Source organism: Vulpes vulpes, chromosome 2 (assembly GCF_048418805.1).
Source record: "Vulpes vulpes isolate BD-2025 chromosome 2, VulVul3, whole genome shotgun sequence".
Lineage (NCBI taxonomy): Eukaryota > Metazoa > Chordata > Mammalia > Carnivora > Canidae > Vulpes > Vulpes vulpes.
In genome coordinates this window covers 48,002,023-48,024,386 of record NC_132781.1, presented here as the reverse complement: position 1 = coordinate 48,024,386, position 22,364 = coordinate 48,002,023, and the positions used below count along the sequence as shown (strand labels likewise).

At 40.6% G+C, this 22,364-nt stretch overlaps 1 protein-coding gene across 5 annotated transcripts in view; it reads left to right on the top strand.

Annotated features, from left to right (window-relative positions):
- The window catches only part of EHMT1 (euchromatic histone lysine methyltransferase 1), a 144,253-nt gene that overhangs the window by 934 nt on the left and 120,955 nt on the right, over positions 1 to 22,364 (top strand). The gene's annotated exons all lie outside the window — the stretch shown is intronic.

Genomic DNA, 22,364 nt, shown 5'->3' with positions numbered 1-22,364 from the left:
TTTGGGCTCCTGGCGGGACCCGTGTGGAGGGAGGGTGATCGCTAGTCGCCCTCCCAGAGAGCTCCGTGTAGTAGTAACGTGGGGGCTTGAGAACGCGAAGGTGCAGCCTCCCCGTGCACACACTCAGCTGTGTATTTTAATCCAAGTAACGTGCGGTCTTTTTATTTCTTATCTACCTTTGGGAGTGTTGATAGTAAGGAAACGGGGAGGGTGCAGGAGAATTAAGTGAATCCCTACCATAGGCTCTGGAACAAGCAGGTGAACTAGTTAACTCTGCAAGTCACTTCCAGGTTTGTGGAGAGATGATGAGTGGTGATTAATGGTATTATCGAGCACTCGCTGTGGCTCAGGGCCCTGTGATTTACTTTAGGTAAGTTCTCTCCCTGCCCCTCTCTGCTCTGTGCAGCAGGTACTATTATTTCCTACTTAGCAGAAGAGGAAAACAGGCTTGGAAGACTTTTGAGTGACTTGGCATAGCCAGTGACGGGACTAGCACTTGTTGGGTGTCTGGCGCATAGTAGGTTCTTAATAAATAATTGATGAGCAGTTGACCCCAATGGCTCTCATTCCAGTCTTGAATAGAGGGCTTAACTGAGCTGATGATAATGACAGGATTTCTTTTCTTTTCTTTTCTTTTCTTTTCTTTTCTTTTCTTTTCTTTTCTTTTCTTTTCTTTTTTCTTTCTTTTTTTTCTTCTTTCTTCATGAGACACACAGAGAGAGAGGCAGACATAGGCAGAGAGAAGCAGGTTCCATGCAGGGAGCCCTTTGTGGGACTCTATCCCAGGACTCCAGGATCACACCCCTGGCGGAAGGCAGACACTCAACCGCTGAGCCACCCAGGCATTCCAGGCTGTTTCCTAAGCCCTTACTTGTGTTCAGTCCTGCTGTAGTGCTGTGCTCGAGTTTACTCATTACAGCCTGACAGCGATCTTGTGGGGTAGGTTTTGTTCTGTTCCCTTTTGCAGATGAAGAAACAGGCACAGTGCATCCCAAGGCTCAGAGCTTGTGCCGGAGACCATGGATGCAGGTAGTTTAGCTCATTGAACGTGTGCTGTGTTGGTGGTGGTCATTTTACATGAATAAAAGCTCTGGGTTTAGATTCATGATCTTAAGTGTTTATGATGGAGGTGCATGATAGAGTAAGGGGCCTCCTGGACAGTGGGTAGGCATAGGATCCTCTCTTGCTACTAAATATGGGAAACGGTGACTGGATCAGGGTTCATTGATTGCCAAATGATTAAACTAGAAAACTGAATGCTTGATACTTAGCTAATTGCATGTTTATTCTTTCTTCTTTTCCTTGACCTAGAAAGACAGTCACCTCTTTTTCACACTACAGAGAACTAATAGAGTGAAATGTATCCACTGCTCCCATTTTGTGGATTAGTATGTGGGGGGTTCTGGGGTTTAATGTATATTCAGGATCACCCAGCGCCAGAGCACAGAGTAATGCACTTGACATAAGGTTTTTGACCCAGCAAAATGTCACCTTTCCACAGGAGAGCATTCCCAGGCAGACTGTAGGCTTTTCTAGCAGGGCGGCTACTTTGTATCTTTCTTTAAACTTACTTTTTTGTTAAAAAAAAATACATGCACATATACATGGTTTAAAAAATCAGGTAGTGCTGGAGTGGCTGGCTGGCTTAGTCCTTACAACACTGAGTCTCAGGGTGGTGAGTTGAAGCTTCACATTGGATGTGGAGCCTACTTAGACAAAAAAACAAACAAACAAACAAAAAAAAAACTGAAGAAAGTTAAAAAAAAGCAAATAGGTTCTAAAAGATATTTTAAAGAGGCCACCCTCCTTCTCTCTTGACTTTGTAGAGAGCAGCAGCCGCTTGACACTCTTTAACATTTACTTCATGTATCTAAATAATATGCTTGTGTTGCCATGCCTCATTCACCAATTTTAGGGGTTAAATGTTGGCTTCCAGGAATGATAGATGATGACTTCAGTGCTCTCATACTCTCTGTTCTCTAGAAAACTCAAAATTTTGGTTAAATTCACATCCAAAATCATCAGTCTGTTCAGGTCATTATCGTGCTGTGCTGAGCCATGTGGTAAACTACAATTATATACATACATATATATATATATATATATATATATATATATATATATATACTTATTTATTTTTTAAAGATCTTATTTGATTTAGAGAGAGAGAGTGTGGGAGCAGAGGGAAGGGCAAGTGGGAGGGAACCTTAAGCAGACTCTGTCCTGAGCATAGAACCTGATTCAGGGCTTAATTCCACGACCTTGAGATCATGACCTGCATGGAAACCAAGAGTTGGATGCTTAACTGAGAGCCACTCAGGTGCCCCTTAAGATTTTATTTTTTAGTAGTCTCTACACCCAGTGTGGGGCGCAAATCACAAACTGAGATCAGAGTCGAGGGCTGTACCAACTGAGCCAGCCAGGCACCTTGTATTTCTTTTTCTGTATAGCCTTTTTTCTTCCTGGAGTTAATAATTGCCTCATTTTTCATTTGCCTGGTTTCCTTTGAACTTCAGAATAATGCTTTTGCACTTTCTATTCTGTAAAATGTTTCTGAGTTTAAGTTCCCTCTGCTTGGTCCTGTCAGCTCAACATTTGCTTCTCTGGTGCTCCTGAGTCACTCTGCCAGGTCAGGATGCGCTTGTTCTCTTGACTTGGTACACATTGACGTCCTGGGAGTCTCCCCATCATTCTCTTTCCCTGAGTCTAATGGCTCCTGTCTGTGTGTTTATTCACTGGTGGTGGTGGAACACATTCTCTAGTAGCTTACCAGTAGTTTTTTGGGAGGCAGACTTTTGGGACTTGTGTGTCTGAAAATGTACTTATTCTCCCACCACACTGAAAGAATATGTTTGGGCTTGACATTCCAGTTGGAAGTAATTTTTAAGTTACTGCTCTCATATCTTCTAGTTTTCATTGTTGCTATTGAGAAATCCAGTTTCATTTTTAAAGTCTTGGTAACCTTTATTCCCCTGCCAAGTTTTTAGGATCATTGCATCCTTGATTTTCCTAATTGTTATGATGTGCCTTAATGGTAGCGTTTTTTTCATTTATCATGCAGGATATTAAGTAGCTTGAAATCTGGAGATTGATGCCGTTTTGTTTATAGGAAATTTTGTACAATATATTTGAGATAGTTGTTTTCTACTATTTCAGTTGAATGTTGTATTTTGTGTACTTAATATTATAATTTTTGTCTTAAAAAAGAATTTATTTTGAGAGGGGGAGAGAGAGAGCAATAGAGCAGGGGGAGGGGCAGAGGCAGAGGGAGAGAGAGACTCTCAAGCCGACTCTGTGCTGAGTACAGAGTCCGACTCTGAGATCACAACCTGAGCTGAAACCAAGAGTCAGACACTTAACCCACTGAGCCACCCAGGCGCCCTGGTATTCTATTTTTTTAAAAATAGAATTTTAAAAAATTTCTATTTTTTAAAAAATTTCATTTATTTATTCATGAGAGACATAGAGAGAGAGGCAGAGACAAAGCAGGCTCCATGCAGGGAGCCTGATATGGTACTCAATCCCAGGACTCCAGGATCATGGCCTAGGCCGAAGGCGGCGCTAAACTGCTGCGCCACCCGGGCTGCCTTGGTATTCTAATTTTTGAAAGCTTTTATCCTGGTCATGTCTTAATCTTTTTGTTCTATTTGGGAGCATTTTTGACTATTCTTTCACTGAATTTTTAACTTCTGTTTTTGTATTTTTACATTTTTCTCCCTTTTTTTAATGGCTCCTGTTCTTGTTTAACGTACACAGTATCTGCTTAATTTCAGTTAAGTTTCTTTTTTTTTTAATTTTTTAATTTATTTATGATAGTCACACACAGAGAGAGAGAGAGAGAGAGAGAGAGAGAGAGAGAGAGGCAGAGACATAGGCAGAGGGAGAAGCAGGCTCCATGCACCGGGAGCCCGATGTGGGATTCGACCCCGGGTCTCCAGGATCGCGCCCTGGGCCAAAGGCAGGTGCTAAACCCCTGTGCCACCCAGGGATCCCTCAGTTAAGTTTCTTAAAATACAATTAAAACTTAAAAAAACTATGGCGTCCCTGGGTGCCTTAGTCCGTTATGCATCTGACTTTTGACCTCAGTGCAGGTCTTGATCTCAAGGTGGTGAGTTCAAGCCCCGTGTTGGGCTCCATGCTGGGCCTGTGGCCTACTTAAAATAAAATAAAATAAAATAAAATAAAATAAAATAAAATAAAATAAAATAATTGGTTTTCTGCCTTTTTTCTGTTTCCCCTGCTTTCTCTTTGCTGCTGTATTTTTTAACTTCTTTATTTCATTCTGGAAAGCTTCTTCCAGTCTGGTGATCCTTGGCTGTTTAGTCACCGTTAAGAATAAAGTGCTGAAGGGGAGGAGGGCGGGGGGTGGGAGTGAATGGGTGACGGGCACTGAGGGGGGCACTTGACGGGATGAGCACTGGGTGTTATTCTGTATGTTGGTAAATTGAACACCAATAAAAAATAAATTTGTTATTAAAAAAAAGAATAAAGTGCTAAAAATGGAAAGCTGAGAGTTTAGGGGCTTGTTTACTTGTTTCTTTAGTGGAGGGCAAAGATGGACTTTTCTGTTGGCTTCCCTCCAAATGTTACTATCCCCTGGTCTGACTTCCTCAGAGAAGGCTCCTTCAAGTCTCTTGCCTTGTTGGTGAACTGGACGTTGTGGAGCTAGGATACAGGGCAGGAGGAGGAGGAGGGTCTTCCTGTGGCTCAGTCCATGGCCTTGACCTAATTTCTCTGCCTGTAGTTGTGGACTTTACTCCTGACTTTTCTACTATGGTCCCCAGTATGGGACACTCCTGGTGTAGTTTCGTCAGTGCTAACCCCCTGGTCTCTGCAGGTCCCAGAGAGGAGTGCTTGTCTGAGTCTGTAGGAGGGGTCTGGGGACCAGGAGTCCAATGCTCCTGGGTGGAATTTTACACCTACACCCCTTTTTAGCCTAGAGTATCACCCTCATCTTCTGAACCTCTCTGTGGTGCTGTGGGTTCCGTCAGCCTGCTTCTGAGCAGGAACCCCTTTGGTTGGGTTCCTTTTCCTCTGCTCTGTGCAGTGATTTAGCTCTCCTTCATCTTCCTCTTCACGTTTCATGTAGGGCTCTAAAATGTGTCTTAGATGAAGTTTACATTTCTTTTTCCTGTTCTTGTCTTTGGTTGATTTTTACTAAGGAGGGTAGAAAATGTTCGTTCTGTTGTGCAGACATCAGAAGGGTCTTGAGAAGTGAGTTTTCACCCACACTAAAAACATAGCCTCCTCGTGGTAAGGGCTGCCCCTCAGGATCTCTGTGGTTTGTGTTTCTGCGCTCACTATTGGGGAAGGTTCTGGAGTCACAATAAAGGTGAGCAAGAGCAGTGAGTGTCTCTTAGCCCTAATGCTCAGAGATCTCACGTGTGATCGGTACCAGAGTCCTTGTTTCCTGCTTCTGTTTCCTGTCCTATCATAAAACGTTTTTTTTATGTTGGACCACATTTTATTGAGTTTGTCTTTGAAAATAATTGAGCTAATGAGAGCCATGTTCTTTTCTTTAGGAACTTCATATTTAGCATTTCATTGGTCTTACCATGCTTGATAGAAGCCTTTATCTTCTAGTAAGTGCGTGGTTTGATTTCATGTTACGATGATGCTGACTCAGCCAGTCACATAGGGAATAGTTGGAGCCTGGTTACTCTGGCCTATTGTAGGTGTAGTACAGAGTGTATCTGTTCTAGATTGAAGTCCTCCCATTTACTGTTCTGCTTTTACTTAACAAATAGTATTTTCACTTATTTAAAAAAAAAAATCTCAAAACTACAGGTTTTGAGTTTTGAAACACTACTCTTTGAAGGAGACATTTCCTTCAAAATGGTGTCTTCCTAGATGAGAGGTCACTTTCCCAATTGTATTACTGTCTGTTGGTATTTTACTTAGAAAAGTTTTTGACTGCTTTTTGCATCCCAATTTTAATAGGTTTGTTCTGTTAATAGGTTTGTAGGTTCTGATCGGAGTATATTTAAAATGCTCTTTCCAGGGGGTCTGTAAGCATTTACCGAGCACCTTCTATTTGTGAAGTGCTAGTCTGTGTACTGTGTAAGGGGACATGCACATTTTTGAGATCATTCCCTGATTTCACAAAACGTAAAAATGTGGTGGAGCAGATATTACCAAGTAGGAAATGAGATGGAATCAGTTAAAAGTTAACGAGAAAAGAAAGGCCTGTGCTGCTGCATTCATCGCTGCAGCCAGAACTGTGTTGGGAAAGGTTCCTTGAAGAAGATGGGTTAGTCCAGGTCTTCAGAGAGGTGAAGGATGAGTTGGAATGCTGAGGTACAGTATGTACATTTCTTTTTTTTTTAAAAAGTCATTTTAACAAATTTATAAAATTGAAACCTAAAAATGTCAAATATTTGTCATCTGTTTTTTCTGATCCTTGTGAATGTGCATGTTCATATTTAAAAGTGTCTGGAATCAGTGAGCATGTGCTGTCTGCATCTTCCTCTTTCGTGTATTATTTCCTGTGCATCCGTATCTTTAACATTTTTAATAGAGCCACATGGTGTGTTTTGTAGAGATGTCCCAGTTTCCTCAATCATGAATTGGGTGAGTCTGTATCCTTTGGTATAGGGTGGAATTACTAGGTCAGAAGGGGTGAGTGGCACGAGGTGAGGCTGAAGAGGCAGGGCCAGGTCATATAGGGTCTTGTTGCCTTGGTAACCAGTTGGTGGTTTCCTAAGTACTGTAGACAGTCAGTGAAGGATTTTAGGCACAGAATGCTATTTTAAAAAGATGACTCTGGCTGCTGTGTGGAGAGTGGATTGAAGGAAGGCGGGAGAGGAAGCAGTAGGGAGTAGGCCTGGGCCTGGTGACATGGTGGGGTTGCAGAGGCCAGTGGATTGAGTCAAAGTATGTTTGTGTGAAAATTCAGTTTTTTGAGTAGGTAAGATAAGTTACATGGTTCAAAATTCAAAGAAATATAAAAGTATAAAGTGAAGCATCTCCTTTGTTCTCAAGCACTCAGTTCTCTTGGCAGGCCATTGGTGTTATTATTGAGCCTATACAGGCAAGTACATACGCAGGTACTTCAGATTCTTTTTTTAAGATTTTATTTATTTATTCATGAGAGACACACACATACAGAGGCAGAGACACAGGCAGAGGGAGAAGCAGGCTCCATGCAGGGAGGCTGATGTGGGACTCAAACCCGAGTCTCCAGGATCAGGCCCTGGACTGAAGGCAGCGCTAAACCGCTGAGCCACCCGGGCTGCCCGATACTTTAGATTCTTTATTATGGAAGTTTTCCAAACTATTTAGAAGTAGATGTATGGGGGGATCCCTGGGTGGCTCAGCGGTTTAGTGCCTGCCTTTGGCCCAGGGCGTGATCCTGGAGACCCGGATCGAGTCCCACATCGGGTTCCCTGCATGGAGCCTGCTTCTCCCTCTGCCTGTGTCTCCGCCTCTCTCTCTCTGTGCCTCTCATGAATAAATAAATCTTTAAAAAATAAAAATTAAAAAAAAAGATGTATGATAGTTGAATGAACCTCTGCATACCTGTCTCTGGCATCAACAGTTACCTCCTCAAGGACAGTCTCTACTCCATCTGTGAATATGTATTTCAGGTAATATAAATATTTCAGTTAATAAATATGCAGTTACTGTTGATATTTCTTATTTCAAATTAGGAACAAAATATGGTCTATTCATTGCCCTTGATAGATTTCTCTTAAATCTCAGTATATTGATTGACATGTCTTTATTTTTCTTTTGCAGTTGTTTTGAAGATAATGGTTCATTTGTCCCAAAACTTTCCATAATCTTGATTTTGCTGATTGCATTGCTATGATGTTTACATGTTCCTCTGTTCTCTGTATTTACTGTCATTGATATTTAAGATCTAGAGCTGTTGTTTTTCATATTGATAGCTGTCATGCCACTCTTGAGCGGTGGAAACGTGATTAGTGTGAATTGAGATGTGCTGTAAGTGCAAAATATACACAGGATTTTGAAGACTTAGTAAAGTATCACATTAATACTTCAAAAAATACTAATTGCATGTTGAAATACAGTATTTCGGATATATTGGGTTAAATATTACTAAAAGTAATTTGTGTTTCTAATTCCTTTTTAAAAATGGGATTACTAGGAAACTGAAAATCACAAACCCGGCTCATGCTTGTGGCTCACATTATTTTTCAGTTGGACAACCCAGGGCTAGAGACTGCATCAGACGTAGGTTTGTCTTTTAAAAGCTTTTCTTAAAAAAATAAAATAAAAATAAAAAAATAAAAGTTTTTCTTTTCTTTTTTCTTTTTTAGCAAGAATGCTTTGTAACTAGTACTGAGTTTTGTTTTGTTTTGTTTTTTTAATCGGGCATAATAAGTCTGGTCGTCTTGTTTTGTGCTGTTAACAATCATTGATATTTATTGCTCAGAGTCATTAACTGCGAAATGGCAGACTTTCTTCATTTATTATCTGGAGTATTTCTACAAGGAAAAATTGCTTGGCTACCATGAAGTACAACTCATGGGAAAGGAGAGAGATTTTTTTTTTAATTGGAGTATACTTGACACACAATATTACATTAGTTTCAATGGAAGGACTGAGTCTTTGTTAATGGAAAGCATCTGACACCCAGTGGCCTAAAGAGTGCTCCCTGAGAAAGGCCTAGAGGGCTTTCTGTTTTGTGTAGTTTTAAAATTGTTTGCTAGGCTGGTTGTAAACTGATTTCTGTCCTTGAAGTCCAGTCTTCTCCTCCCCATCAGATTCCAAGGCTGGCATGTAGGCTTAGAGAGTCTTCGTTGCTTGCGTATCCTTGCCCTTTGCCTGTGCTTTGTGAGCTCCATGAATGAATGCTAGAGGCTAAAACAAAACGCCCGCTGTATTACTGGCTGGTGAAAGTCAGGTGTTCCCCCACCTCTGACTTGTCTACCCGTTTGTTTTCCTTCCCTTACAGAAGTGGTCTGTTAGAATCTACCCTTATGGTTCTGTAGTATCTGTTCTCATACCTTAAACAGTTTCAGTAATCTTAAGACATTTAGGCATAACATAAATACGGTTTCTGGGAGAACTTTATTAACAAATGTTATGTACATAGAATATATGTTATATGTACAGTTGACTCTTGAACAACTTGGGTTTGAACTGTGCATGTCCACTTACATGCAGGTTTTTTTTTTTTAAATAAATAGAGCATAGTACTCTAAAGTATATTCCTTATGATTTTTTTTTAAAGATTTTATTTATTCATTCATGAGAGACACACACAGAGAGAGGCAGAGACACAGGCAGAGGGAGAAGCAGGCCCCACGCAGGGAGCCCGATGTGGGACTTGATCTCGGATCTCCAGGATCACACCCTGGGCCTAAGGCAGGTGCTAAATCACTGAGCCACCCGTGCTGTCCTCCTTATGATTTTCTTAATGTTTTTTTCTCTAGCGTATTTTACTGTAAGGATACAGTATATGATATACAAAATATGTGTTAATTTACTGTTTATGTTATCCATAAGGCTTCTGGTCAACAGTCCGCTCTTGGTTAAGTTTTAAAGGACTCCAAAGTTCTATGTGGATCTTTAGCTGTGCAGGGGTTGGCACCGTGACCTGCCGCCTTGTTTTTTTTCAACTGTACAAATCATGTCATCTGTACAGATGTGTCATACATGTCAACTGTACAGATCATGTCATCTGGGAATAGAGGTAGAAGAGCTTTACTTTGTCCTTTCAAATCTGGGTACCTTATATTTCTTTTCCTTGCCTAATCCCTCTAACTAGAACCTTTAGTAACATGTTGAATAGAAGTGGTGACAGCAGCCACCCCTGTCTCGTTCCTGTTTTTAGGGAGAAGCTTTCAGTCTTTCACCATGAACTATGGCGTTGGCCTTGGAGTTTTGTAGATGCCTTCTATCAGGTTGAGGAAGTTTTCATCTATTCACAGTTTGAGTGTTTTGTTTTTTTTTTAATTTTTTTAAATTAGAAGGGGGTATTGAGTTTTAAGTGCTTCTTCTGCATTTGTTGAGATGGTCATATGGCTTTGTCCTTTATTCCATTAATATTGCGTATTGCAGTACTTTTTGTATGTTGAACTGTTTCTGCAGTAAATCCACTTTGTCACAGTATCTAACCTTTCGTATATCTTGTTGCATTTGGTTTGGTAGTATTTTGTTGAGGACTTTTGCATAAAGGACATTACATTGGTCTGTGGTTTTCTTTTTTTCTTTTTTGTTGGTGTCTTTGAGTGTTTGGTGGGAGGGTGATACTGGCTTCGTGAGTTGGGAAGTATATTCTATTTTTTTGGAAGTGTTTGTGAAGGATTGGTGTTATTTGTTCTTTAAATGTTTGGTAGAGGGGATCCCTGGGTGGCTCAGTGGTTTAGTGCCTGCCTTTGGCCCAGGGTGTGATCCTGGAGTCCCGGGATTGAGTCCCACATCAGGCTCCCTGCATGGAGCCTACTTCTCCCTCTGCCTGTATTTCTGCCTCTTTCTCTCTGTGTTTCTCATGAATAAATAAATAAAATCTAAAAAAAAAAAAAAAGGTAGAATTTACCTCTGAAGCAATTTGGTTCTGGGCTTTTCTTTTCTTTTCTTTTCTTTTCTTCTTTTTAAAGATTTTATTTATTTATTCGTGAGAGAGGCAGAGACATAGGCAGAGGGAGAAGCAGGCTCCATGCAGAGAGCCCAATGTGGGACTCAATCCCGGGACTCCAGGATCACACCCTGAGCCGAAGGCAGACGCTTAACACACTGATCCATCCAGGCATCCTGGTTTAGGGCTTTTCTTTGTTGGAAGTTCTTTCACGATTAATTTCCTCACTTGTTTTAGGTATTCAGGGTTTCTGTTATTAAGTCATTTTTGGTATTTTATGTCTTTCTAGGAATTTGTTCATTTCCTCTACTCTCTCAGCATACAGTTGTTTGTAGTATTCCCTTATAATTCTCTCTTGAGGGCAGCCCTGGTGGTTTAGCAGTTTAGCGCCACCTTCAGTCCAGGGGGTGATGCTGGAGACCTGGGATTGAGTCCTGCATTGGGCTCCCTGCATGGAGCCTGCTTCTCCCTCTGCCTGTGTCTCTGCCCCCCTCTCACTCTCTCTCTCTCTCCCTCCATGAATAAATAAATAAAATTAAAAAAATAATATATTAAATAATTCTCTCTCGGGGTGCCTGGGTGGCTCAGTTGTTGAGCATCTGCCTTTGGCTCAAGTTCTCAAGTCGTGGACCCCGGGTCCTGGGATCAAGTCAGCCATCAGGCTCCCCACAGGGAGCCTGCTTCTCCCTCTGCCTAGGTCTCTTATCTCTCTATGTCTTTCATGAATAAATGAATAAAATATTTAAAAAATTCTTTCTCTTTTTTAGAAGGCAAGTAGTAATATTCTTTCGTTCTTGATATTAGTAATTTGGGTCTTCTGTTTTTCTTGGTCAGTTTAGCCAAAGGTTTGTGAATTATGTTGAAGTTTCAAAGAAGTAACTTGATTTTGTTAATATTCTTTATTTTTTAAAATTCTTTTCATTTATTTCCACTCTTCATTTACTTTCTTCTGCTTGCTTTGGGTTTAATTTGCCTTTTTTTCTAGTTTCTTAAGGTAGAAGCTTAGGATCTTGGTTTGAGTTCTTTTCTGATATAGGAGTTTGAGGTATACATTTCCCTTGAAGCACTTTTTAGCTGTGTTATGGTTGATTTGTGACCCCCAAAAAGGTAGGTTGAAGTTCCCCCCCACCCTATATCTCAGGATGTGACCTTATTTGGAAATGGGTTCATTGTAGACAATCAGATGAGGTCCAGAATAGGATGGCTCCTAGTACAATGAGATTGGTACTGGCATAAGGGAGGAGAGAGCTTTGTGAGGACAGGCATACATGGAGGGGACAATGTGAAGACATACATGGAAAGGACAACCATATCCTGGAGTGACACCTGTAAGCCGCAGAATACCAAGGCTTGCTGGCAAATACCAGAAGCTGGAGAGGGAAGAAAGACCACTCCTAGAACCATCAGAGAAAGCATGGCCCAATTGGCATGTTGATTTTGGATTTCTGGCTTCCAGAATTGTGAGACAATGAATTTCTGCTGTTTTAATTGACCCCATTATGATACTGTTACAGCAGCCCTAGAAAACTAATACAGGGATCCCTGGGTGGCGCAGCGGTTTAGCGCCTGTCTTTGGCCCAGGGCGCGATCCTGGAGACCCGGGATCGAATCCCACATCGGGCTCCCGGTGCATGGAGCCTGCTTCTCCTTCTGCCTGTGTCTCTGCCTCTCTCTCTCTCTGTGATGACTATCATAAATAAAAAAATAAAAATTAAAAAAAAACTAATACAAGTGGCCCCCTATAAATTTTGATATGTTGTGTTTTCATTTTTTTCAGTTCAAAATATTTTTTTTCTCTTGTGATATCTTTGACTCCTGGATTGGTTAATTGATTATTTATTGATTTATTTATTACTTATTGATTTATTGGGCATGGAGCTTGAATTCACAATCCTGAGATTAAGTATTACATGTTCTACCAACTGAGCCAGACAGGCACCCTGACCCATGGATTAGTTAGAAGTATGTTGTTTAATTTCCAGATATTTAGGTATTTCATAGATATCCCTATTTTATTGATTTGTAATATAATTCCATTATAGTCAGAAGATATACTTTGATTTGTTTCAATTAGTTAATTTAAAAAAAATGGCTCAGATTATGTTCTGTCTTGAAGAGGGTGTGATGAGTGCCCGAACATAGTGTGTACAGTGCAGCCCTTAGGTTGTTCCCTGTGTGTTAGATGGAGCTAGTCTGTGCTGTGGAATCTTCCTCATTCTTCCTTGTCTTTTAGTGACTCTGTTACTACTGGTAGGGTTTTGGAGTATCTTGGTATTGTGTTCTCTTTTCTTTCAGTTCTGTCAGTGTTTGCTTTGTGTGGTTTGAGGCTCTATTGTTAGTTGTGTGTGTATTTATAGTTGTTATATCTACCTGTTGTTTTGGCCCTTTTATCATTATGAAGTGTTCCTCTTTGTCTCTAGCAATATAGTTCTTGTTTTATTATTTATTTATTTATTTATTTATTTTTTATAGTTCTTGTTTTAAAGTCTATTTTGTCCAATAGCCATGTAGCCCTTCTGCTTGTGGTTTGTGGTTTCTCTTTGTAGCTCTTTTTCTGGCTTTTAGTTTTAGTCTTTTCATATCTTTCGATCTAAAGTCTATGTCTCGTAGACTGCATACAGTTGGATTGTATTTTTTTTTTCATACAGTCTCTGCCTTTTAATTGGAATATCTAAGCCATTTACATGTAATATAATTACTGAGAAGATAGGATTTGCTCTGTAGTTTGGTGTTTGTTGTCTGTATATCTTATGTCTTTTGTTCCTCTCTTCCTCCATTACTTTCTTTTGTGTTGAAAAGAGATTTTCTAGTGTGCTATTTTACTTCCCTCATTGTTTAACTATACTTTCATTTGTTTCCTTGGGGAAAAAATTTAATATTGTAATTTGTAAAAGTCTAGTTTGGATGAATACCATTTTTTTTTAAAGATTTTATTTATTTCTTCATGAGAATACACAGAGAGGAGAGAAAGAGAGAGAGGCAGAGGGAGAAGCAGGCTCCATGTAGGGAGCCTGATGTGGGACTTGATCCAGGGTCTCCAGGATCACACCCCGGGCTGAAGGCGGCGCTAAACCACTGAGCCACCTGGGCTGCTGATGAATACCAGTTTTGTTAAAATGCTATATAAAAGATTTGCTCCTGTATAGCTCCATTTCCTTTGTCCTTCATGTGCTGTTAAAATCAAATAAAGTACATCTTTGTGTGTTGTGTGCCCTGTGCCTTTCCAGACAGATTTACAGTTACAATTGTTGTTTTATGCAGTTGTCCTTTAAATCATACAGAAGAAAGCAACAGTTACAACTAAAAGTGCATTTATACTATCTTTTATATTTACCTGGAGGACTTCCTTAACACTTCTTACAGGGTAGGTCTGCCAGTAACAAATTCTTTTCTTAATATTAAATGCTTTAATTTCCTCATTTATAAGGGTATTTTGGTATCTGTAGAATTCTTGGTTGACATTCTTTCAACACATTGAGTGTATCATCCCCCTGCCTTCTGGCCTCTGGTTTCTGATGAGAGATCAGCTACTAACCTAATGGAGGGTCTCTGTTATATGTGATTAAGTTGCTTCTTTTTTGTTGCTTTCACAGTTCTCTGGCTTTCAGCAGTTTGATTACAATGTATCTAGGGGAGTATCTCTTTGAGTTTATCTTTTTTTTTTTTTTTTTTTTTTAAGATTTTATTTATTTATTCATGAGAGACATAGAGGGAGAGGCCGAGACACAGGCAGAGGGAGAAGCAGGCTCCCTATGGGGAGCCCAATGCAGGACTTGATCTGGGGACCCTGGGATCACGCCCTGAGCCTAAGGCAGATGCTCAACCACTGAGCCACCCAGGTGTCCTTCTTTGAGTTTATCTTGTTTGGAGTTGAGCTTCTTAGATTTTCTGACTTTTCTGATTACTGCTTTCCTGTGAATTGTGAAGTCTGTGATGTGTGCTTTGTCTGTGATGCCAGTGTTTACTGTTGCCTTTTACTGTTGTTACCATGTCTTTGCACTATAAGCCCAGTGCTTTGCCATTGGAGTCAGTAACATTGTATGTAATCTGTGGATTTAGAGCGTTAAAAAGATTCAAAGTCCACTATTCTTTTTTCATCTTCTTTTGATATGATGGGTATGCACTGGTTACGACAATGACAAGAAGGTCCAGTCACAGTATGGCTAAAGGTGGCACTCGGCATAGGTGTGTTTGCCTATCATTGCTGAGCTTGTAGCATGAAAACAGACCACAAACCATGCATGTGGACAAGTGAGTCTGGCTGTGTGCCACTGTATGTGTGGATATTGGGATTTGAATTTCAGATGGTTTTTAGGATTTAAAAACAAAGCTATCTTTGGCCTTCAGGCTGCAGGCTCTGGTTTGCTGACCTCTGACGGAGTTGTACTCCCTGTGCTTTCAGAGCACCTCGTTCTTTGTCAGTACACATACTTTGTGTGTCTGTGTGTTTTAAGTAATCTCTCCACCCAGTGTGGGACTTGAACTCGTGATGCTGAGATCAAGAGTTGCATATTTTACCGACTGAGCCAGGCAGGTGCCCCACATGATTTGTGTTTTAATTACTGGTTCCTTTATATGTTATTTCTTTATTGTTTTAGTGGCTGGGCTGTAAATTCTTTGAAAGTAGGGCTTTAGCTTTTCTTAGTTTCCAACACCTTGAATATTATTTGGCACATTTTAGGTGTTCTGTAAATGTTGTAAAACTTAATGAAAAAGGCGAAGAAACCAAAATTGGCTGATGAATTTTTTTTCTTTTGGTGGTGTCCTAGAGTAAATCTTTTGGAACTAACTGGCTTCCAGATGTATATAGGAACCATTTATTCATGCATTTGTTTCTTCATTATTTTGCTTTTGTGACATTTAATGCCTTTTGTTTGTCAGCTTTTGAACTTAGAACCACATGAAAATAAACATGGTACCTTATCATTGTGGAGGTTCTTGTATTCCAGTTTTGAGAATCACAGGCACAATTACAGTTTGGCAATTACTATTAAAAGAGAAAAATGTTACAGGAGTAGCAAAGAGGAAATGCTGAACCACTTGGGTTGGTTAAAGGAAGCTTCTTGTGTGTTCATGCCTGCTGCAGACTGATACCACAGGTATCTTGCTTAGGATTCCAAATGGAGTCTTGGAGAAAGGTTGGCTTCTGCACATGTACAGATTGGAGGGAGAGGTGGCTGCCATCTCCAACAAGCTGGCTATAGCCACTCGTGGTTTTTGAACATTGAAATATGTCCACACCAAACTGAGATGTACTGTGTGAAGTGCACACTGGATTATAGAGGCTTGAGATATTTCATATTTTTTTTAGTATTAATTATTTAATACTGGTTTGTTTTTTTTTTAAGATTTTTATTTATTTATTCATGAGAGACACAGAGAGAGAGAGAGCGAGGCAGAGACACAGGCAGAGGGAGAAGCAGGCTCCATGCAGAAGCCCGATGTGGAACTCGATCCCAGGACTCCAGGATCATGCCCTGGACTGAAGGCAGGCGCTAAACCGCTGAGCCACCCAGGGATCCCCTTTAATACTGGTTGTATGTTGAAATAATATTTGGATATATATTGGGTTAAGTAAAATTTATTAAAATTACTCTTATATCTACTTTTATTAATTTGGCTGCTAGAAAATTTAAAATTATACTTGTGGCTCGTCCTGTGTTTATGTTGGTCAGTGCTGTCTTAGTATGAAGAGTATTTGGAGTTTGCATTAATTTTGGATTATCTAGGACTAAAGTCCTGTAATGAAGGGGAGAGAATGAGAGATAAATTCTCCAAGAAAGAAGCTAAAGAGTAAGAGGACTTAGTAGAAGGCTGAAGGAATGCCCCCATTTTGTAGATAAGAGGAGTGAAGGCTCAGGAGAGATTAGTCAGCAGTTGGAATGCAGCCTTGTCGGTGGCTGCCCAGTTGTGGAGCTCCAAGTGTCAGTGTGCATGGGTGGATCTGAGCTGCCAGAAACCAGAGCCCTGTGGGGTGCGTGTCCTGTGGGATGCACGTTGTAGTTCTCTCGTCTTTGTATCTGCCACCCTACAGGGTGAGTGTGGTAATGAGGTCTGGCATAGTGGGAGGTCTCTGGGGTTAGGTCCAGCATTGCCATAGACCTCTTGAGTGTAGAGGTGTTGGAACATTAGACATTTAGCTGCTTTTCTGTTTGCACATCCTGTCACCCTGGCTTTACCAACATGAGGCATTTGTGTTCATGTGCATCTTTACTTTTCTGTAAGTTAAATCCTAGTGACTCAGACTTCTACCTTGCTATCCTCAGGACCTACCCAGCCTGCCCTTTGAGCATTAATCTAGGTGTTGCCAGGTCTGTTGGTTCTCATCCTTAATCTTACTAGACCTCTTGACAGCATTTGACATAGTAGTGCAAGAAAAAAGGAGTGGTTAGTTTCTTCGTTGAGATTCTAGGACACTTTACTCTTCTGGTCTTACCTACCACGTTGGTTTGTTTTTTGTCTTGTTTGCAGGACTTTCCTCTGGAACCTGACCTCTAGATGCTCAAGTGTCCCGGGGCCTCATCCTGGTTCCCCTGTTCTGTGTCCTTACCTTGAGTGAGCTCAGCCAGTGCTGTGTTGACCCCAGCCTCACTTTTGCCTGGTCTCCAGGTTCAGGGACATATTGAGTGTTGGGAGGGCTGGTGGGCACCGTTTACCCCAATGTGCAGCTGGAGCTCTCACTTGACCTCTGAGCCTGTTCTTGTGACCACTCATCCTGTAGTGATTGGCTTCGTCTGCAGAAACCGTTCCTCAGAAACTACTTTTGGCTCTGCAGTTAGAGTACATCTTACCCCTGCCGCTGGGGCTGTTGCTGAGGTCCATGCCTGCCCCTTCTTCCTGCTTCACCATGGCCTCCATGATCTCTGCTCAGGAACCTAGGTGTCTGTGGAGTTTCTGCTGTGCGTGCCATCTTCCTGTGGTTTGTGAGCTCTTCCCCCAGGCCGACAAGGCTTTGTGTGGCATCATACCTGCGATTTTTTACCTGCCACTTCCCCCAGCTCATGCTCCAGGCCCTGTGGTAGCCTGGCTATTTTTAGATGAACAGAGCCCTGTTGTCTCTGTTTTTCTGCTTGGGGGGTGCTCTGTGCAGGCCTCCAGCAGCCTCTGTGGACACACTCCTCCCTTGCCTCCTTTTGGGGAAGGCACTCATCCTGTGAAAGGACTGTAAGCTGGGGAACCAAGGCACCATTCCTAGTAAAGTTGTATGTAAACTGGGTGCTTGTGAAGATCTGGGAGCTATCCTCTGGGATTTTGTTCTAGGACCTGGTAACTATGAGTCTTTATTAAACTCTGGTTTTGCTTGTTGGTTAGAGGCTGTCCTAAAGGCTGTTTGCAGAAGTGTGACTCTAATTGAGATGTTTCCATGCTGATACTTATGTTGTAGTAGTTTTTATTTTTTTTAATTTTTATTATTTTTTTTAAAAGATTGATTTATTTTAGAGAGAGAGTGAGTGAGTGCATGGGGTAGGGGGAAGGGCAGAGGGAGAGGGAGAGAGAATCTCAGGCAGACTGCACTAAGTGTGGAGCCTGACAAAGGGCTTGATCCCATGACCCTGAGATCACGACGTGAACCAAAACCAAGAATTGGTGCTTAACTGACTGTGCTACCCAGGTACCCCTGTTGTAGTAGTGGTCCTTTTCTTTCTTTTCTTTTCTTTTCTTTTCTTTTCTTTTTTCTTTTCTTTTCTTTTCTTTCTTTTCTTTTCTTTTCTTTCTTTTCTTTTCTTTCTTTTCTTTTCTTTTCTTTTCTTTTCTTTTCTTTTTTTTCTTTTCTTTCAGATTTTATTTATTTATTTGAGAGAGAGAAGAGAGAGCAAGCAAGCTTGAGCACAGAGGGAGAGGGAGAAGCAGTCTCCCTCGCTGAACAGGGAGCCCCAATGCAGGGCTCAATCCCAGGACCCTGAGATCATGACTTGAACTGAAGGCAGACGCTTCACCGACTGAGCCACCCAGGCGTCCCTGTAGTAGTTTTTATAATAGGGCTTATTCTGGTTTTGTTTAATATCTTTTAACCATTTGTTACCTGACCTGCTATATCTGTTGATCTTTTACAGTGAACTATTTCATTATTTACTTTAGCTCTTCTAACAGCAAGAAAGTAACTGAAAGTTTTGAATGTAAACTTGGGAAAGGAACAAGCTAAAATTTAAATCAGAGTAGTAGCTCTAAAGATTTTTTTCCAGCTTTTAATTTTGAAAAATTTCAAACCTTTACAAAACGTCAAATCAATGAGTGCTCATTTACCTTTCACCTAGATTCATCAATGACTTTATCATTCTTCTTTCTGTGTGATGTGTTACTATTATTAATGCACCATAGAGAGTAAGTTGCATGTATTATATACTTCTTTACCCCAAGGCTTTCAGTATGTATCTCCTAAAAAAGGAAATTCTCATATAACCACAGCATAATAGTTAAATTCAGGAAATTTAATACTGATACAATATTATTAATAATCTATACAGTGTTGCATTCATATTCAGATTTTCCCACTTGTTCCTCATGTATCCTTTATAGACCTAAAAAAAATCACAGGTAATGCTTAGCATCTGGTTAGACGTCTAGTCCTTTTGTTTTCTTTAGTCTAGAACAGGCCCAGCCCCATTTCCCCTTAAATCCTTCATGACATGTACAGTTTTGAGGAGTCTGGGTCCTTTGCTCTGTAAAGTGACCTACAATCTGAATATGTCTGCTTTGTTTCTTCATGATCAGATTCAGATCAAACAATTTTGACAAGAATACTATGTAGGTAGCGTTGTGGACTTTTCCATTACATGAGGAGTCATGTGTCCCAGTGTTGTTGATGCTACAGTTTGCTCACTGGTTGAGGTGGTGTCTGTTGGACCTTTGCGCTGTGTGGTGCTTTCAGTAGGTGGATTCTGACATCCCTTTCCATTTGCTACCAGACACTTTTCTTTAAAAAATAACTTTCTTTCTCTTGTGCCCCTCACTTTTTGGTATTGCTATAGAATGAATCCATGTTTATTAAATATATTACAGTCTTCTTTTACTTTTTTTTTCCCTTTTGATGTTCAAATTATCCCAGATTTAGCCACTTGGAGCCTTTCAAGCAAGGTTCTGTTTCTTTTTGACATTAGTCTTTGAGTGCCTTCTTGTTTTGCAGAATAACAACATTGTAAGAAACTGTTTTGTACCATTCTTGGCAAATGAATGTGAAAACCTAGATAAAGTGGAGATGCCTAGGAAAATAAAATTAGCCAAAATTTACCTTAGTAAAGATAGTATGATAGTTATTTATTGCTATGTAACAGATTCCTTCAAATATAACAGCTTAAAACAGCAGAAATTTATTATCTCACAGTTTCTGTGGTTAGGCTCTCATACTGGGACTTGTGGGTTAGGGTCTCTTAAGGCTACAGTCACAGTCAGAGGGGCTACAGTTGTGTCAGAGTTCAGCTGGGACAGGATCTATTTCAAGCTTTGTCTTCCATCATCCCTCCTTCCCCTACCCATTCATCCTGAGCTTCCTCCCTCCTTCCTATCTGTCCATCCATCATTCACTTATCCATCTTACTTAGTGGGGATACCCTGGAGGCATTCCCGCCAAGGACAACAATAAAGTTAGGCTGCTTATCATCTCTGTTAATCTTCATCATTTTATTGATGGGATTAAGCAGTGTAATCAGACAAGAACTATTAGAGGCAAAAGATTTAGAAAATAAATAGTAAGCAGTAAAATTATTTGCAAGTGAGATAACTATACCTGGAAATCCTGAGAGTCTGCTAAAATGTAGACAATGAAATCATTCAGTAAAAGAACTAGATATAAAATTGACATATAAAAATCAATAGCCTTTGAATGTATAAAACAGTAACCCCCTTTACAACACCACCACGAAAGATACTCAGAAGTGAGTTTCCTTATGTACAAAACTTATGTAAGAAATAGTGTTAAAACATTGTTTCCCAAAACAGAAAACCTGAACTATGGAAAGATACTTCCTGTTCTTGGACATCATAAAAATGTTAGTTCTCCTAAGTCAATATAAAAATTTACATTTTTGCTTGTAAAAATACCAACAAGGAATAGTTCTTAGTTCTGCTCTCTCTCCCATATATCTTTTATTCAGTCCATCAGAAAATCCTGTTGGCTGTACCCACAGCACAACAGCCCCGTGCTGCCACCACTGTCCCTCTCACAGTGTCACTACTTGGATCCAGTTCACCACTGTGCCTTTCTTGGATTAGAGCAGGTACTCCTTAACTGGTCTTCCTATTTTTCCTGCTTCCATGCTGTACCTACCCTCTCTATTCTCCATCCTAAAGCCAGACTGATGCTTTATTTTTTTAAAAAAATTTTTAAACATTTTTAAAAAGATTTTATTTATTTATTCATGGTAGACAGAGAGAGAGAGATAGAGAGAGAGAGAGAGAGAGAGAGAGAGAGGCAGAGACACAGACAGAGGGAGAAGCAGGCTCCATGCCAGGAGCCGACGCAGGACTCGATCCCGGGACTCCAGGATCGCACCCTGGGCCAAAGGCAGGTGCCAAACCGCTGAGACACCCAGGGATCCCCCTTTAAACATTTTTAAAAAGATTTTATTTATTTATTCATGAGAGACACAGAGAGGCAGAGACAGAGGCAGAGGGAGAAGCAAGCTCCCAGTGGGGAGCCCAGTGTGGGACTCGATCCCAGGACCCCAGGATCACAACCTGAGCCGAAGGCAGATGCTCAACCACTGAGCCACCCAGGTGCCCCCAGACTGATCCTTTAAAAAGATTATGGAACTGTTCAGTCTCTTGACTGTGGTGGTAGATAGATGAGCCTGAACATGTGATGGAATTGTGGCGAATAGCACACACATGCTTTATATGTGAGTACGAGGAAAGCTGAGGATATTTGAATAAGATTGGCATCTTGTGTCAGTTCAGTATCCTGGTTATGATAGTAGGCTATAGTTTTGCAAAATATTATAACAGAGGGACATGGATATTAATTGATTGAATAGTGTCCTCCCAAAGTCACGTTCATCCAGAAACACAGAATGTGACCTTATTTGGATGCAGGGTCTTCACCAATGTAATTTATTAAGGATCTCAAGATGAAATCATCCTGATTTAAGTGAGCCCTATGTCCAGTGACTGGTGTTCTCTTAAGAGGAGGATGGACAGACACAAGAAAGAAGCTTGCAATGTGCACATGGAGGCAGGATTGGAGTGACAAATCTGTGAACCAAGGAAGACCAAGGATTGCAATAGCCACCAGAAACTAGAAGAAGCAAGAAAGGACTCTTCCTTGGACGCTTCAGAGGGAGAATGGCCCTGTTATCACCTTGATGTTGGACTTCTGATCTCCAGGACTGTGAAACGATAAAAACAAATTTATTTTATTTTAAGCCACGCTGTTTGTGGTACTTTGTTACAGCAGCTCTGGGAAACTCATACACTGGACAGAGTGTACAAGACCGCCTGTTATTTCTCATGCTTCAGGTGAATCTGCAATTATCTTGGTTGGAGATAACCACTTGAGGAACTGCCACAATGTTTCCTACAGTGCCTGCACGATTTTATATCCCCATCAGTAGTCCATGAGGGTTCCCATTTCTATCAGCATCAGCACTTACTATGGTCCATCTTTTGGATTATAGTTATCCTTTTGGTTGTAAAGTTGGGATCTCCTCGTGATGCTGATTTGCATTTCCTTAATGACTAATGATGTTGAATGTCTTTTCTTGTCCTTCCTGGTCATCTGTACGTGTTCACTGGAGAAATTTCTATTCAGATCCTTTTCCTGTTTTTAAATTTTATCGTCTTTTTGTTATCAAATTGTATGTTGTCATTATATATTATAAGTACT